Source organism: Ovis canadensis, chromosome 2 (assembly GCF_042477335.2).
Source record: "Ovis canadensis isolate MfBH-ARS-UI-01 breed Bighorn chromosome 2, ARS-UI_OviCan_v2, whole genome shotgun sequence".
Lineage (NCBI taxonomy): Eukaryota > Metazoa > Chordata > Mammalia > Artiodactyla > Bovidae > Ovis > Ovis canadensis.
This window is the reverse complement of record NC_091246.1, coordinates 236,419,714-236,425,713: the sequence shown is the minus strand read 5'-3', so window position 1 is coordinate 236,425,713 and position 6,000 is coordinate 236,419,714. Positions and strand designations below refer to the sequence as shown.

At 38.0% G+C, this 6,000-nt stretch overlaps 1 long non-coding RNA gene across 1 annotated transcript in view; it reads right to left on the bottom strand.

The window, feature by feature from the left end:
- Window positions 1-225: 225 nt before the first annotated feature.
- Window positions 226-6,000, bottom strand: part of LOC138434737 (uncharacterized) — a 65,427-nt gene continuing 59,652 nt past the window's right edge. The window contains exon 4 of the long non-coding RNA XR_011254843.1: window positions 226-373. This is a non-coding gene — a long non-coding RNA (uncharacterized lncRNA). The remainder of the gene's footprint in view (window positions 374-6,000) is intronic.

The window sequence follows — 6,000 nt, the reverse complement described above, 5'->3', positions numbered from 1 at the left end:
AAGCTTCCCCCCGCCCTACCGCTTTTCCCTACTTTCCCTTCTGAACTGCCTGAGAGCAGCTTACTTCGGTTTCTGCATTCTGTTATAGGTGTGAAAAAACAACCAAAAAGAGAGAACATTGGAAATACATGGATGGTGGGAAGGGAGGTTAACAAGTATTGTAATGTCTTTGAGGAGAAGTTCTCGTGTTACAAATGACCAAAAAGCATTTCCTTGAGACACATTTAATACATCTTTAATCAGGCAAAATGACAGTGTAATGGTAACTTTCTTGATAGATGGGTGATTTGCTTCAATACTGCTTGTGGTATAATACTCTGTTTTGATATCATTTGGTGCATCTTCTGCCTGTGTTTGAGCCTAGAAACATTATCTGGTGATAAAAAGAAAGAAGAAAGAATTTTAGTACTTTGATTGTGAATCTGATGCAGAAATAAACAAAGTCCAGTTGTGACTGGGTTTGAATGGAATTGAGGCACTGAGAGAAAGTAGGTGCTTTGTGTATCGAAAAACTTTAGGTGAAGAGCTATTTTATTCTGAGATTGAGTCTCGTGAACAACTGAATTGTCACTTCTGTACCAATCTGAACCTCAGACTGTATAGTTGAATGTGTTGTAATCCTAGATCAATCAGATCTCTCAGAAAACAAATTAAATGAATTAAAAAATGGAAGAAAGTTGGCCTGGCCAAATAAACTGAAAAGAGACTCCAAAGTAAAATCTTTTTTTCTTAGAAAAACCATTGTTCTTTTTCCTTTCCCCCAGGGGACACGACTGACTGCCCTTTAAACAAAACAATCATCTTGGCATTCACCTCAGGAGTTCTTCCTAGCACTGAATATTATCCCCCTATCATCCTGTAAGCCTTTTCTGCTGTCCTATTCAGGCTCTTCTCCAGGATGAGGGACCAGTTGTCAGAGAATTCTGCAGGTGTCTATTTCATCTTTCATTTCAAGGTGGGAAATCCTTGGCAACAGGGAGCTCCCTGCTGTGATCGAAAAATAAAATGACAAATTATAGGTCTACATATGAGGCTCTGAGGCTCAGTTTTTGTCAAGGTGGCAGCTGGAGATCAGGGAATGATTTAGTTGGAGGTGGGGTTGGGGTGGAGGCAGGGAGAGGGTGGAAAGGATGTACTAGCAAGAAGCAGCATGTAAGAGTTTCCAACCCAACACTTTTCTTATGTTCTTGATCACATAGAATTTTAATTCTGCACTAGTATGTGGGGTAGAAATATAAGAGAGAAAATGGAAGAAGAATAGGAGAAAGAATAAGCTATTATGGGGTTACTGGTTGACTGAAATATTCATAAAAAGAAGACCTCCTATCTCACTGCTTAATTCAGAGAGTGCATTTTCTGATACATTGTCCAAAATGCATGAAAGAATGGAAAAAATGCAATGTTTATTTTTAAAGTAAGTTTCTTCAGTTCTTAGAGGAATTTTCCAATGTTTACAAGAATCACTTATTTACACACCTGTTTTTCCAATAGCCATGTACGGTTGTGAGAGTTGGGCCATAAAGAAAGCTGAGCATGGAAGAATTGATGCTTTTGAACTGTGGTATTGGAGAAGACTCTTGAGAGTCCCTTGGACTACAAGGAGATCCAACCAGTCCATCCTCAAGGAAATCAGTCCTGAATATTCATTGGAAGGACTGATGTTGAAGCTGAAACTCCAATACTTTGGCCACCTAATGTGAAGAACTGACTCACTGGAAAAGACCCTGATGCTGCAAAAGATTGAAGGCAGGAGGAGAAGGGGATCACAGAGGATGAGATAGTTTGATGGCATGACCGACTTGATGGACATGACTTTGAGCAAGCTCTGGGAGTTGGTGATGGACAGGGAAGCCTGGCTTGCTGCAGTCCATGGGGTCACAAAGAGTCGGACATAACTGTGTGACTGAACTGAAACTAATGTAAAATATTTTAATATAATCATATTTAGATTTTGTTTATTGTTCATTGGGCTGTTTTGAATGTCTCACTTTTATCACTGTCCTCTTCCTCAGACCTTCCCTGTTAAGACTTCTAATAAGCTCTATTAGTGTTTGCATTTTATATTAAAACATTGAGCCATGGTGTTCATGAGGAACTTAACTCAAAAATGATAAAGAAGTCTCTAGGAATAGACTTGCAGACATAAATATATTAGAAGATGTGTATCATTATTAGATTCTAGAAATTTGACAGTGCTACAATAGCGTTATATAATACACAGCTGAACTGTGGCGACTTAGTAGAGTTTATTCTTGAAGCTGGCACTGGATTTCTTTTTCTGCTTTAATTGAACAGATTTTAAGAGTGTATTAGAAAGTGTTTCTTAGAATATATTGTCACATCGAGGTGAAAAAAGTGACCATCCAGTTTTCTTTTGTTTTGTTTTGTTTTGTTTTCTTATGAAGGAGGTATGCTTGTTGGAAAAAAAAAAAAATACTTAGAATACCTGACGCTTGGTCACACTCACTCAAGAGCAGATTGGATAGCTTTTTACTTTAGGAAGAACGATATCAGCAGAATTTTTTCCAGGGGTCCTAATCTAGGTAGGCTGAGCAGCGAGTGAATGATTCATTTATTCATCAAGTAATTTTTGGATACCTATTATATACTGGACACTCTTCTAAGTACTAGGAATAAAATGATGAATAACATTAAAACATATATGATTGCCATAGCATGTTTCATTAAAGAGCTCAGTTCACTGAGAAGATTAACGTGGAAACAGAAAATTGAGATACAAATTGATGCGTGTTCACAAGATGCTATGGGAGGATGAATGGAGACTGAAGGCCATCTAATCTTACCAAGGGAGCTGGGGTGATGATAAGTGGTAAGCATTTCAGGAAGTCAGGATAGCATAGTCCACAAGCAGTTAACTCCTTTCTTTAACTTTGGCCAGAACGGAATGAGTTGCTTGTTGTTGTTCAGTAGCTAAGTCATGTCTGATTCTCTGTGACCCCATGTTTGTGAACCAAGGCAGCAGAGCAGGTTTCCCCATCCTCCACTATCTCCCAGAGTTTCCTCAAGTCCATCTAAATTGAGTCAGGGATGCTATCTAACCATCTCATCCTCTGCCCTCTCCTTTTGCTCTCAATTTTTTCCAGCATCAGGGTTGCGAAAATCTAGTAAATCTGAAAGATTGAGCAACAAGACTGGTAAGTTTTAATGGGTATGGAATGATCTAGATGATCCAAGCCTGAATCAGTCCTGGAACAAGCTTCCTGGTGATTAGGAAGTAGAAGGAAGTCAAGGGGAACTGACAAAGCTCTGCATATGTTGACTCTGTCCTGGGTTGGTCCCGAAGCTTCCCACTTGGTTGGTGAAAGGACAGAGCTGCCCTGAGCAGCCTAACAGGCAACAGCTGGATGCATAAGATTTATGTGCTTGCAGAGATATTAAGCTAACTCATCCACAGAGAATGAAAGGAAAATTCAATTTAGTCGAATGGCAACTCCCTTTTAATGAAAAGGGAGGAAAGCAGACATCCTTTGGTCTCTCAGTCATATTCTGAGGGGAAGGATATTTATAATTAGTCAAGACAGAATTTGCTATGCTTAGGCTTTGGGAAAAGTGCAATGTAAATGAAGGATGAGCTTCCCTTCTGTCATGGAGATATATGCTACAATTAGCAGAAGTTGATGGAGCAGTTTGCAAGAAGTTATAATTGACTTGAGCCAATAGCACAGAAGGAGAAGGGGGAGAAGGGGCGACAGAGGATGAGATGGTTGGATGGCATCATTGACTCAATGGACATGAGTTTGAGCAAACTTCGGGAGATAGTGAAGGACAGGAAAGCCTGGCATGCTGCAATCGGTGGGGTTGCCAAGAGTAGGACACCACTGAACAGCAAAATAGCACAGAAAGCACACTCCAGCTTCTACTGCTACCATGTAATTATTTGATAACATTTCAGGCTTGGTGAACAGTCTCGGGGACCATGAGCAAGTATTGTGTTAGGTGTCCTTCACAGCAGAGCTCACAAACAGGGTTTATCTCCCTTATGTAAAAAAATATGTTAGGTGAGCTTTCTTACAGTGTGCAAAGATATAATTCAGCAGCCTGGAAATGCATGAAACTCAGGCTGGCGACAGAGGCTTAAACAATTCATAAATAGTACCATGAAGCCTTCATTACATTTCAGCCTTTGCATTAAGGCAGAATCTTGTTATTGTGTGGTGGTTTTAGAAAGTGATGATCATTCCCCAGGTAAGCTTTAAGGAGCACACTGGTTGATCATTTAGAGCTCATGTTCAGAGAGATGAATAGATTTACTATTTCACAAACACTGGAAACAAACAAAATGCTTTGGTTAAAAATAGCAAATTACAGACTATTATAAATGAATGATTTCACCAAGTTGAATGGACAGCTTGAGTATTGATGCCTGGGAAGAACAATGAATTTTCATGTTCTGTCTTATGGAAACGCTTTGGTAAGCGAACATTTAAAACTATGTGTTTGTAAAAGAGTCAGACATGACTTAGTGACTAAACAACAAGGACAACTTGTATTAACATATGCTAACTATGAATAGTCTATCATTTACTCCAAAATGGTTTTAAGTTTGTTGCTGTTATTGTTCAGTTGCTAGGTTGTGTCTGACTGTTTGAGACCCCATGGGCTACAGCATACCAGGCTCTCCAGTCCTCTCCATCTCCCGAAGTTTGCTCCAATTCATGTCCGTTGATTCCGTGATGTTATCTAACCATCTCATTCTCTGCTGCCCCCTTCTCTTTTTGCCTTCAATCTTCCCTGGCATCAAAGTCTTTTCCAATGAATAAACTCTTTGCCAATTTGTAGTTTACAGCATAGGAAATAGCATTGAAATGAATATAATAGAAAGTGAGAACCAAGGGAAGAAGCAAAACCCGAATGAGTCAACTTAAGGGTTAAGGGAGTAGTATGACCAACTTCAAGCGGGGCACTGAGATTTCTAGCACCTGGGCAGTGTTTTCTCACTGTCTATTCTAGAGCCTGCTCTGTGTTGTCTGTGTTCTCCTGGGGAAAGCTAAAATGCTGCTAACAGCCATTAGTCTCAAGCCTTCTCTCTTTGCCTATGTGTGAACAGTTGGCGATTTCACTCTTTACAAACACTTTCACTAGGAAGAATGTGATGGCAATAAGTCATGCACTGTACTAAACTATAAATACAAACTTTATTGCAGTGATATAGTAATTCAATGTTGGTTAGATGGCTAACCAATTGCCTCATAACCATTTACTAAATAATTCCTATTATATGTACTGGTAGAAATATCCTAAAACAAAATTGCTCATGTCTTTGGGTCTATTTATGTATTCTTCCTTTGATCCATCTATGTATTCACAATAAGACAGTGTAGTAATCAATTACACTTTCTAATGGAATTCATTAAACTCACTCAAATATTATGTGGGTATATTTTCTTGTTGATTTTCTATGTCAGCTTTAGAATTGGCTTGCCTAATTTTTAAGGCCTGGTCATTTTCTTGGGAATGTTACAAATTTACAGGTTAAATTAGAAAGTTGGTAGTTTAATGACATTTGAGTTTTCTTATCTAAGATTATGATATATATTTTCTTTAAGTCTTTTGGGTACCTAAATAGTATTTTAAGTTTTCTTAATATGGATTTTGCATAAAAACAGTCTTTGATAATTTACTTTCTTCTTTGTAATTGTTTCTTTCATTATACCAACTTGTTTTAATACCTAATATAGACATAGCTACAAACACATAGATTTTACTGATTTCTTTCAATCTAATGGCTTTCTGAGTTTCTTGAGTGTTCTGAGTAAATGATCATATTATCTGCAAAAAATCTCTGTCTTTTCCAGTTTACATACCTCAATTCTTTTTTCATTCATAACAGTCATCTCAGTTTTTAAGAGGAAAATTTCCACTGCTTCTTATTTTGTATAATTTGGGCCTTTAGTTTGATAAAGACATATTAAAGGCTTATCCTTATGTTACCATGGTTTAAATTTTTTTTCTCATAAATAATGGGTGTTGCAATTTTTT